The sequence below is a fragment of the Prunus avium genome, chromosome 2, assembly GCF_965620075.1.
Source record: "Prunus avium chromosome 2, drPruAviu1.hap1.1, whole genome shotgun sequence".
NCBI lineage: Eukaryota > Viridiplantae > Streptophyta > Magnoliopsida > Rosales > Rosaceae > Prunus > Prunus avium.
The window spans coordinates 14,403,455-14,416,552 of NC_142285.1; the positions used below are offsets into that span (position 1 = coordinate 14,403,455).

The 13,098-nt window shown below is 39.6% G+C and overlaps 1 long non-coding RNA gene across 2 annotated transcripts; it reads right to left on the reverse strand.

Annotated features, from left to right (window-relative positions):
• Positions 1–3,665: 3,665 nt before the first annotated feature.
• On the reverse strand, positions 3,666–5,543 carry LOC110763248 (uncharacterized). 2 transcript variants are annotated; one of them, XR_015833537.1, is made up of 3 exons: positions 5,406–5,543; positions 3,973–4,788; positions 3,666–3,855 (listed from the first exon to the last, which is right to left on the reverse strand). It is a non-coding gene; the product is annotated as an uncharacterized LOC110763248 (long non-coding RNA). The 2 variants fall into 2 exon arrangements; XR_002527701.2 differs by lacking the exon at positions 3,666–3,855 and having other exon boundaries at positions 3,960–4,788.
• Between the last annotated feature and the right edge of the window lie 7,555 nt (positions 5,544–13,098).

Sequence of the window (13,098 nt, forward strand, 5' to 3'; positions counted from 1 at the left end):
GGATGTTGCCCAAGTTTCGGGCTCGATCCGAAATCAATAGGTGTAGGAAATTGGACAATTTATGTTCGAAGGCAGTACGTTCCTAATCGGTGTGGTTGGTGTATTCCATAGTTCTAGAGATCGGATTTCACTCAAAACTAACAAAATGACACCTCCCACCATATTATGATGTTGTTCAAGTTTTGGGCTCGATCCGAAATCAATAGGTGTAAGAAATTGGACAATTCAAGTTCAAAGGAAGTTCGTTCCTAATTGGAGTGGTTGGTGTTTTGGGTAGTTCTAGAGATCGGATTTCACTGAAACCTAACCAAATGACTCCTCCCACAATATTATGATGTTGCCCAAGTTTTGGGCTCGATCCGAAATCAATAGGTGTAAGAAATTGAACAATTCAAATTCAAAGGCAGTTTGTTCCTAATTGGAGTGGTTGGTGTATTGTGTAGTTCTAGGGATCGGATTTCACTCAAACTTAACGAAATGACTCCTCCCACAATATTATAATGTTGCCCAAGTTTTGGGCTCGATCCGAAATCAATAGGTGTAAAAAATTGGACAATACAAATTCTAAGGCAGTTCGTTCCTAATTGGAGTGGTTGGTGTTTTGGGTAGTTCTAGAGATCGGATTTCACTCAAACTTAACCAAATGACTCCTCCCACCACATTTTGATGTTGCCCAAGTTTTGGGCTCGATCCGAAATCAATAGTTGTAAGAAATTGGACAATTCAAGTTCAAAAGCAGTTCGTTCCTAATCGGAGTAGTTGCTGTATTCCAAAGTTCTAGAGACTGGATTTCACTCAAAACTAACCAAATGACTCCTCCCACCTTATTATGATGTTGCCCAAGTTTTGGGCTCGATCCGAAATCAATAGGTGTAAGAAATTGGACAATTCAAGTTCAAAGGCAGTTCGTTCCTAATTGGAGTGGTTGGTGTTTTGGGTAGTTCTAGAGATCGGATTTCACAAAAACTTAACCAAATGACTCCTCCCACCATATTATGATGTTGCCCAAGTTTTGGGCGCGATCAAAAATCAATAGGTGTAAGAAATTGAACAATTCAAGTTCAATGGCAGTTCGTTCCTAATTGGAGTGGTTGGTGTTTTGGGTAGTTCTGGAGATCGGATTTCACTCAAACTTAGCGAAATGACTCCTCCCACAATATTATGTTGTTGCCGAAGTTTTGGGCTCGATCCGAGATCAATATGTGTAAGAAACTGGACAATTCAAGTTCAAAGGCAGTTCGTTCCAAATTGGAGTGGTTGGTGTGTTGGGTAGTTCTAGAGATCGGATTTCACTCAAACATATCCAAATGATTCCTCCCACCATATTATGATGTTGCCCAACTTTTGGGCTCGATCCGAAATCAATAGGTGTAAGAAATTGGACAATTCAAGTTCAACGGCAGTTCGTTCCTAATTGGGGTGGTTGGTGTATTGTGTAGTTCTAGGGATAAGATTGCACTCAAAATTAACCAAATGACTCCTCCCACCATATTATGATGTTGCCCAAGTTTTGGGCTCGAGCTGAAATCAATAGGTGTAAGAAATTGGACAATTCAAGTTCAAAGGCAGTTCGTTCCTCGTCGGAGTGGTTGGTGTATTCCACAGTCCTAGAGACCGGATTTCACTCAAACTTATCCAAATGACTCCTCCCACCATATTATGATGTTGCCCAGGTTTTGGGCTCGATCCGAAATCAATAGGTGTAAGAAATTGGACAATTCAAGTTCAATGGCAGTTCGTTCCTAATTGGGGTGGTTGGTGTATTGTGTAGTTCTAGGGATCCGATTGCACTCAAAAATAACCAAATGACTCCTCCCACCATATTATGATGTTGCCCAAGTTTTGGGCTCGATCCGAAATCAATTGTTGTAAGAAATTGAACAATTCAAGTTCAAAGGGAGTTCGTTCCTAATTGGAGTGGTTGGTGTTTTGGGTATTTCTGGAGATCGGATTTCACTCAAACTTAGCGAAACGACTCCTCCCACCATATTATGTTGTTGCCGAAGTTTTGGGCTCGATCCGAGATTAATAGGTGTAAGAAATTGGACAATTCAAGTTCAAAGGCAGTTCGTTCCAAATTGGAGTGGTTGGTGTTTTGGGTAGTTCTGGAGATCGGATTTCACTCAAACTTAGCGAAATGACTCCTCCCACCATATTATGTTGTTGCCGAAGTTTTGGGCTCGATCCGAGATCAATAGGCGTAAGAAATTGAACAATTCAAGTTCAAAGGCAGTACGTTCCTAATAGAAGTGGTTGGTGTATTCCATAGTTCTAGAGATCGGATTTCACTAAAAATGAACCAAATGACAACACCCACCATATTATGATGTTGCCCAAGTTTTGGGCTCAATCCAAAATCAATAGGTGTAAGAAATTGGACAATTTACGTTCCAAGGCAGTTCCTTCCGAATCGGAGTGGTTGGTGTGTTCCGTAGTTCTAGAGATCGGATTTCACTCAAACTTAACCAAATGACTCCTCCCACCATATTATGATGTTGCCCAAGTTTTGGGATCGATCCGAAATCAATAGGTGTAAGAAATTGGACAATTCAAGTTGAAAGGTAGTTCGTTCCTAATTGAAGTAGTTGGTGTGTTCCATATTTCTAGAGATCGGATTTCACTCAAAATTAACCAAATGATTCCACCCACCAAATTATGATGTTGCCCACGTTTTGGGCTCGATCCAAAATCAATAGGTGTAAGACTTTGGACAATTCAAGGTCAAAGCCAGTTCATTCCTAATTGGGGTGCTTGGTGTATTGGGTTGTTCTAGAGATCGGATTTCACTCAAAATTAACCAAATGACTCCTCCCACCATATTATGACGATGCCCAAGTGTTGGGCTCTATCCGAAATCAATAGGTGTAAGAAATTGGACAATTCAAGTTCGAAGGCAGTTCGTTCCTAATTGTAGTGTTTGGTGTTTTGGGTAGTTCTAGAGATCGGATTTCACTCAAACTTAACCAAATGACTCCTCCCACCATATTATGATGTTGCCCAAGTTTTTGGCTTGATCCGAAATCAATAGGTGTAAGAAATTGGACAATTCAAGTTCAAAGTCAGTTCATTCCTAATTGGAGTGGTTGGTGTTTTGGGTAGTTCTAGAGATCGGATTTCACTGAAACTTAACCAAATGACTCCTCCCACCATATTATGATGTAGCCCAAGTTTTGGGCTCGATCCGAAATCAATAGGTGTAAGAAATTTTACAATTCATGTTCAAAAGCAGTTTGTTCCTAATCGGGGTGGTTGGTGTATTGGGTAGTTCTAGAGATCGGATTTCACTCAAAATTAGGGCTGGGCGCGGTCCCATTCGGCCCGGTTCAGAACTTAACCCGAAACCGAAACCGGTACTGTTCATCCGGTCCGGTCCGGTCCGATTTTTTAAAAAAATAGAAGAAAACCCGGATCAAGCCGAACTGTCTGATCCGGTCCGATTTTCCGGTTTTGGCCGGTTTGGGCCGGTTTACTTTTTTTTTAAAATAAAACAATTTGTTTCTTTGTGGGCTTAAGTAGCATATAAGACCCTATTCACATTCCTATAAAAATTTGGCCTAAAATAATTTCTACATGCCATCTTAACTTCCAAATTCACATTCCTATAAAAATTTGGCCTAAAATAATTTCTACATGCCATCTTAACTTCCAAATACAAAACATGGTCATCCAAACCAAACATACAATCTTAGGAATTATATCTCAACGTAAAAATTAATAATTAAATTACAAACCAAATTTGAAATTTGAAACATAAGCCAAAAATTAACATATAATAACACCAACGAAGGCTTCACATATTAAATTATCACTGGAACGAAGGACTTGAGTTGGTAGGTGCCAGTAAAATTGTAAGATCTACAAATAAAAACACACATTAAAACATTAGGCAAAAATGCAACTATATATATATATATATATATATATATATTAATAGTATACATCATTAAATCACATCAAACTAAAAACAAATACCTAACTCAATGGATTCAACATAGCAGCATTAATAAACTGATAAACCCATCCAATTAATGCAATTAATTATTTATCAAAACTACTATTAAACTGCTTAAGCTGCTCTTGCTACTGCTTCTTCTCCTCAAAGATCTGCATAAAACACCATCCACCATCTGAACAAGCTAAAGCCAAGTACCAGATCTTTTAAAAACCAAACAACCCACCATCTGAACAAGCTAAAGCCAAGTACCAGTAAATCTGCCAATTTTTACAGACAACTAAAAGAAATCAATTTCCATGTCTAAAAACCTATAGGAAACATAAATAAATAAAAAGGACATCTTCATATTATTGCAGATTTATTTGAAACTACAAAAATTTGTTCTTGCTGTGATTCTTCTGATCTAAATTAATTTCTTTCAGATAATAGTTTAATATATTTAAGAAATCTGGAGAGAGTCCAGAGGATATACCTGAACAATTGAGTGTTGTGGCTAACCCTTGCAGTATCTTGCAACTTAAATTCAATCCACTTGTTGGGATTAAGCGATGAAAACACATTGAAAGCATCTATTGAGCATGATGTAAAGGTGAAAAAATGGATATATGGCGTTTCCAGAAATTTAGCTTGATATAATAACAAGTTTCCAATACTTTAAAACAAAACCTAATTCATGATAAAACAGAAGCCTTCGAGCTAAATATATAGTCTTGTAAAAAGTCTAACCAACTTCCTCATCATAATGCTCCACTTATGTGTACATTTGTGGGAGAGAGATAGAGAGACTCACCAACTTTTGGGCCTGCCTGTTCTTTGATCTCATCTAGATAAACCTGTGAAAGAAAAGAGTCCTAGTTCTCAATACAGAAGAAGACCCTAAACCCTAAACCCTTAATGATAAATAACTTGATAGTATGGGCAGACCATCTAATATAAATTGAAAAACCTTTCATCTCATTAGGAAACTCAATTGCAAAGATGTTAGGTGAACTAGAACATGTAAGTTTATCACATGCAGGTTGAGCAAATCCAAAAACAAAACCGAATATGATGCCATTACTCCAAACAAACATCCTAAACTACTGGTATGCAGATGCAAACGAAATACATAGCTGCTCAGCCAAGAAGCAGGACCTGAACAAACAAATCCAAATTAGTTTTCGATAAGCACGCAGACAATCACAAACTGAGCCCTGTGCTTTATAATAAACCATAATCCAATATCGAAATTTTGAAATGCAAAAACAAAATATCACCACAAACAAAACCCATTTCTTAAAATATTCAAAATCACCAATACAAATTCAATATTCAAGAAACCCAATTAGGCACGCCACAAGAATGACCTCAATAGCACGTTAATGAAAAGAAAAAGAAATACTGAGCACGAAAACGAGCGATAAATCATCAATCCGACTACAACCCAGATAAAATTAGCACGAAAATGTACCAAATCTGGCGAGGTCTTGGGGAGTCACTTGAGCTGTGCGATGGCGGCGAGATCTGCATCTGAGAGAATAGAAGGAGAGTGAGAGAGAAGAGAGGGACTGAGGAAAACCTAATTCGCGTAAACTAAAAGGGGTTAGGTTTTATCATATATGGCCAGTTCTATTCTAACAAAATAGAACTGAGCTAATAAAATAATATTTTTATATTTTATATTATATATTAAATACTGGACCGGTTCGGTCCGGTCCGGTCCGGTTCTGTCATATGTAAAACCGGAACTGGAACCGGTTTAAACCGGTCCGGTCCAGTTCGGTCCAATTTTGTTGACTTTTTAGTCAACTCGGTTTTTTCCGGTTTTTTTTCTTCCGGTGCGGTTCGGTTTTCCGATTTTTCGGTTCATATGCCCACCCCTACTCAAAATTAACCAAATGACTCCTCCCACCATATTATGACGATGCCCAAGTGTTGGGCTCTATCCGAAATCAATAGGTGTAAGAAATTGGACAATTCAAGTTCAAAGGCAGTTCGTTCCTAATTGGAGTGGTTGGTGTTTTGGGTAGTTCTAGAGACCGGATTTCACTCCAAATTAACCAAATGACTCCTCCCATCATATTATGATGTTGCCCAAGTTCTGGGCTCGATCTGAAATCAATAGGTGTAAAAAATTGGACAATTCATGTTCGAAAGCAGTTTGTTCCTAATTGGGGTGGTTGGTGTATTGGGTAGTTCTAGAGATCGGATATCACTCAAAATTAACCAAATGACTCCTCCCACCATATTAGGAGGTTGCACAAGTGTTGGGCTCTATCCGAAATCAATAGGTGTAAGAAATTGGACAATTCAAGTTCAAAGGCTGTACGTTCCTAATTGAAGTAGTTGGTGTATTCCATAGTTCTAGAGATCGGATTTCACTCAAAATTAACCAAATGCCTCCACCCACCATATTATGATGTTGCCCACGTTTTGGGCTCGATCCAAAATCAATAAGTGTAAGAATTTGGACAATTCAAGGTCAAAGCTAGTTTGTTCCTAATTGGGGTGCTTGGTGTATTGGGTTGTTCTAGAGATCGGATTTTACTCAAAATTAACCAAATGACTCCTCCCACCATATTATGATGTTGCCCAAGTGTTGGGCTCTATCCGAAATCAATAGGTGTAAGAAATTGGACAATTCAAGTTCAAAGGCAGTTCGTTCCTAATTGGAGTGTTTGGTGTTTTGGGTAGTTCTAGAGATCGGATTTCACTCAAACTTAACCAAATGACTCCTCCCACCATATTATGATGTTGCCCAAGTTTTTGGCTTGATCCGAAATCAATAGGTGTAAGAAATTGGACAATTCAAGTTCACAGTCAGTTCATTCCTAATTGGAGTGGTTGGTGTTTTGGGTAGTTCTAGAGATCGGATTTCACTGAAACTTAACCAAATGACTCCTCCCACCATATTATGATGTAGCCCAAGTTTTGGGTTGTTCTAGAGATCAGATTTCACTCAAAATTAACCGAATGACTCCTCCCACCATATTATGATGTTGCCCAAGTTTGAGGCTTGATCCAAAATCAATAGGTGTAAGAAATTGGACAATTCATGTTCGTAAGCAGTTTGTTCCTAATTGGGGTGGTTGGTGTATTGGGTAGTTCTAGAGATCGGATTTCACTCAAAATGAACCAAATGACTCCTCCCACCATATTACGTTGTTGCCCAAGTGTTGGGCTCTATCCGAAATCAATAGGTGTAAGAAATTGGACAATTCAAGTTCAAAGGCTGTGCGTTCCTAATTGAAGTAGTTGGTGTGTTCCATAGTTCTAGAGATCGGATTTCACTCAAAATTAACCAAATTCCTCCACCCACCATATTATGATGTTGCCCACGTTTTGGGCTCGATCCAAAATCAATAGGTGTAAGAATTTGGACAATTCAAGGTCAAAGCCAGTTCGTTCCTAATTGGGGTGCTTGGTTTATTGGGTTGTTCTAGAGATCGGATTTCACTCAAAATTAACCAAATGACTCCTCCCACCATATTATGATGTTGCCCAAGTGTTGGGCTCTATCCGATATCAATAGGTGTAAGAAATTGGACAATTCAAGTTCAAAGGCAGTTCGTTCCTAATTGGAGTGTTTGGTGTTTTGGGTAGTTCTAGAGATCGGATTTCACTCAAACTTAACCAAATGACTCCTCCCACCATATTATGATGTTGCCCAAGTTTTTGGCTTGATCCGAAATCAATAGGTGTAAGAAATTGGACAATTCAAGTTCACAGTCAGTTCATTCCTAATTGGAGTGGTTGGTGTTTTGGGTAGTTCTAGAGATCGGATTTCACTGAAACTTAACCAAATGACTCCTCCCACCATATTATGATGTAGCCCAAGTTCTGGGTTGTTCTAGAGATCAGATTTCACTCAAAATTAACCGAATGACTCCTCCCACCATATTATGATGTTGCCCAAGTTTGGGGCTCGATCCAAAATCAATAGGTGTAAGAAATTGGACAATTCATGTTCGTAAGCAGTTTGTTCCTAATTGGGGTGGTTGGTGTATTCGGTAGTTCTAGAGATCGGATTTCACTCAAAATTAACCAAATGACTCCTCCCACCACATTATGATGTTGTCCAAGTGTTGGGCTCGATCCGAACTCAATAGGTGTAAGAAATGGGACAATTCAAGTTCGAAAGCAGTTCGTTCCTAATTGGAGTGGTTGGTGTTTTGGGTAGTTCAAGAGATCGGATTTCACTCGAAATTAACCAAATGACTCCTCCCACCATGTTATGATGTTGCCCAAGTTTTGGGCTCGATCCGAAATCAATAGGTGTAAAAAATTGGACAATTCAAGTTCAAAGGCAGTTCGTTCCAAATTGGGGTGGTTGGTGTATTGGGTAGTTCTAGAGATCTGATTTCACTCAAAATTAACCAAATGACTCCTCCCACCATATTATGACGTTGCCCAAGTATTGGGCTCGATCCAAAATCAATAAGTGAAAGAAAATGGACAATTCATGTTCGAAGGTAGTTCGTTCCTAATTCGAGTGGTTGGTGTTTTGGGTAGTTCTAGAGATCGGATTTCACTCAAACTTAACCAAACGACTCCTCCCACCATATTTTGATGTTCCCCAAGTTTTGGGCTCGATCCGAAATCAATAGGTGTAAGAAATTGGACAATTCAAGTTCAAAGGCAGTTCGTTCCTAATTGGAGTGGTTGGTGTTTTGGGGAGTTCTAGAGATCGGATTTCACTCAAACTTAACCAAATGACTCCTCCCACCATATTATGATGTTGCCCATGTTTTGGGCACGATCCGAAATCAATAGGTGTTAGAAACTAGACAATTCAAGTTCAAAGGCAGTTCGTTCCTAATTGGAGTGGTTGGTGTTTTGGGGAGTTCTAGAGATCGGATTTCACTCAAACTTAACCAAATGACTCCTCCCACCATATTATGATGCTGCCCAAGTTTTGGGCTCGATCCGAAATCAATAGGTGTAAAAAATTGGACAATTCAAGTTCAAAGGCAGTTCGTTCCTAATTGGAGTGGTTGGTGTTTTGGGTAGTTCTAGAGATCGGATTTCACTCAAACTTAACCAAATGACTCCTCCCACCACATTATGATGTTGCCCAAGTTCAGGGCTCGATCCGAAATCAATAGGTGTAAGAAATTGGACAATTCAAGTTCAAAGGGAATTCGTTCCTAATTGGAGTGGTTGGTGTTTTGGATAGTTCTAGACATCGGATTTCACTCAAACTTAACCAAATGACTCCTCCCACCACATTATGATGTTGCCCAGGTTTTGGGCTCGATCCGAAAGCAATAGGTGTAAGAAATTGGACAATTCAAGTTCAAAGGCAGTTCGTTCCTAATTCGAGTGGTTGGTATTTTGGGTAGTTCTAGAGATCGGATTTCACTCAAACTTAACCAAATGACTCCTCCCACCGTATTATAATGTTGCCCAAGTTTTGGGCTCGATCCGAAATCAATAGGTGAAAGAAATTGGACAATTTATGTTCAAAGGCAGTTCGTTCCTAATCGGAGTGGTTGGTGTATTCCATAGTTGTAGAGATCGGATTTCACTCAAAACTAACCGAATGACTCCTCCCACCATATTACGATGTTGCCCAAGTTTTGGGCTCGATCCGAAACAAGTAGGTGTAAGAAATTGGACATTTCAAGTTCAAAGGCAGTTCGTTCATAATTGGGTAGTTCTAGAGATCGGATTTCACTCAAAACTAACCGAATGACTCCTCCCACCACATTATGATGTTGCCCAAGTTCTGGGCTCGATCCGAAATCAATAGGTGTAAGAAATTGGACAATTCAAGTTCAAAGGCAATTCGTTCCTAATTCGAGTGGTTGGTGTTTTGGGTAGTTCTAGAGGTCGGATTTCACTCAAACTTAACCAAATGACTACTCCCACCTGAATATGTTATTGCCCAAGTTTTGGGCTCGATCCGAAATCAATAGGTGTAAGAAATTGGACAATTCAAGTTCAAAGGCAGTTCGTTCCTAATTCGAGTGGTTGGTGTTTTGGGTAGTTCTAGAGATCAGATTTCACTCAAAACTAACCAAATGACTCCTCCCACCATATTATGATGTTGCCCAAGGTTTGGGGTCGATCCGAAATCAATAGGTGTAAGAAATTGGACAATTTATGTTCAACGGCAGTTTGTTCCTAATCGGCGTGGTTGGTGTATTCCATAGTTCTAGAGATCGGATTTCACTCAAAACTAACCAAATGACTCCTCCCACCATATTATGTTGTCGCCCAAGTTTTGGGCTCGATCCGAAATCAATAGGTTTAAGAAATTGGACAATTCAAGTTCAAAGGCAGTTCGTTCCTAATTCGAGTGGTTGGTGTTTTGGGTAGTTCTAGAGGTCGGATTTCACTCAAACTTAACCAAATGACTACTCCCACCTCAATATGTTATTGCCCAAGTTTTGGGCTCGATCCGAAATCAATAGGTGTAAGAAATTGGACAATTCAAGTTCAAAGGCAGTTCGTTCCTAATTCGAGTGGTTGGTGTTTTGGGTAGTTCTAGAGATCGTATTTCACTCAAACTTAACCAAATTACTCCTCCCACCATATTATAATGTTGCCCAAGTTCTGGGCTCGATCCGAAATCAATAGGTGTAAGAAATTGGACAATTCAAGTTCAAGGGCAGTTCGTTCCTAATTAGAGTGGTTGGTGTTTCGGGTAGTTCTAGAGATCGGATCTCACTCAAACTTAACCAAATGACTCCTCCCACCATGTTATAATGTTGCCCAGGTTTTGGGCTCGATCCGAAATCAATACGTGTAAGAAATTGGACAATTTATGTTCAAAGGCAGTTCGTTCCTAATCGGAGTGGTTGGTGTATTCCATAGTTCTAGAGATCGGATTTCGCTCAAAACTAACCAAATGACTCCTCCCACCACATTATGTTGTTGCCCAGGTTTTGGGCTCGATCTGAAATCAATAGGTGTAAGAAATTGGACAATTCAAGTTGAAAGGCAATTCGTTCCTAATTGGAGTGGTTGGTGTTTTGGGTAGTTCTAGAGATCGGATTTCTCTCAAACTTAACCAAATGACTCCTCCCACCGTATTATGTTGTTGCCCATGTTTTGGGCTCGATCCGAATTCAATAGGTGTAAGAAGTTGGACAATTTATGTTCAAAGGCAGTTCGTTCCTAATCGGAGTGGTTGGTGAATTCCACAGTTCTAGAGTTCGGATTTCACTCAAAACTAACCAAATGACTCCTCCCACCGTATTATGATGTTGCCCAAGTTTTGGTCCTGATCCGAAATCAATAGGTGTAAGAAATTGGACAATTCAAGTTCAAAGGCAGTTCGTTCCTAATTGGAGTGGTTGGTGTTTTGGGTAGTTCTAGAGATCGGATTTCATTCAAACTTAACCAAATGACCCCTCCCACCATATTATGATGTTGCCCAGGTTTTGGGCCAGATCCGAAATCAATAGGTGTAAGAAATTGGACAATTTATGTTCAAAGGCAGTTCGTTCCTAATCGGAGTGGTTGGTGTATTCTACAGTTCTAGAGATCGGATTTCACTCAAAACTAACCAAGTGACTCCTTCCACCATATTGCGATGTTGCCCAAGTTTTCGGATCGATCCGAAATCCATAGGTGTAAGAAATTGGACAATTCAAGTTCAAAGGCAGTTCGTTCCTAATTGGAGTGGTTGGTGTTTTTGGTCGTTCTAGGGACCGGATTTCACTCAAACTTAACCAAATGACTCCTCCCACCATATTATGATGTTGCCCCAGTTTTGGGCTCGATCCGAAATAAATAGATGTAAGAAATTGGACAATTCAAGTTCAAAGGAAGTTCGTTCCAAATCGGAGTGGTTGGTGTATTCCATAGTTCTAGAGATCAGATTTCACTCAAAACTAACCAAATGACTCCTCCCATGATATTATGATGTTGCCCAAGTTTTGGTCTTGATCCGAAATCAATAGGTGTATGAAATTGGACAATTCAAGTTCAAAGGCAGTTCGTTCCTAATCGGAGTGGTTGGTGTATTTCATAGTTCTAGATATCGTATTTCACTCAAAACTAACCAAATGACTCCTCCAACCATATTACGATGTTGCCCAAGTTTTGGGCTCGATCCGAAATCAACAGGTGTAAGAAATTGGACAATTTATGTTCAAAGGCAGTTCGTTCCTAATCGGGGTGGTTGGTGTATTCCATAGTTCTGGAGTTCGGATTTCACTCAAAACTAACCAAATGACTCCTCCCACCATATTATGATGTTCCCCATGTTTTGGGCACGATCCGAAGTCAATAGGTGTATGAAATTGGACAATTTATGTTCAAAGGCAGTTCGTTCCTAATCGTAGTGGTTGGTGTATTCCATAGTTCTAGAGTTCGGATTTCACTCAAATCTAACCAAATGACTCCTCCCACCATATTACGATGTTGATGAAGTTTTGGGCTCGATCCGAAATCAACAGGTGTAAGAAATTGGACAATTTATGTTCAAAGGCAGTTCGTTCCAAATCGGAGTGGTTGGTGTATTCCATAGTTCTAGAGTTCGGATTTCACTCAAAACTAACCAAATGACTCCTCACACCATATTACGATGTTGATCAAGTTTTGGGCTCGATCCGAAATCAACAGGTGTAAGAAATTGAACAATTTATGTTCAAAGGCAGTTCGTTCCAAATCGGAGTGGTTGGTGTATTCCATAGTTCTAGAGTTCGGATTTCACTCAAAACTAACCAAATGACTCCTCCCACCATATTACGATGTTGATCTAGTTTTGGGCTCGATCCGAAATCAACAGGTGTAAGAAATTGGACAATTTATGTTCAAAGGCAGTTCGTTCCTAATCGGAGTGGTTGGTGTATTCCATAGTTCTAGAGTTCGGATTTCACTCAAAACTAACCAAATGACTCCTCCCACCACATTATGTGGTTGCCCAAGTTTTGGGCTCGATCCGAAATCAATAGGTGTAAGAAATTGGACAATCCAAGTTCAAAGGCAGTTCGTTCCCACTTGGGGAGGTTGGTGTTTTGGGTAGTTCTAGAGATCGGATTTCACTCAAACTTAACCAAACGACTCCTCCCACCATATTATGGTGTTTCCCAAGTTTTGGGCTCGATCTGAAATCAATAGGTGTGAGAAATTGGACAATTCAAGTTCAAAGGCAGTTCGTTCCAAATTGGAGTGGTTGGTGTTTGGGGTAGTTCTGGACATCGGATTTCGCT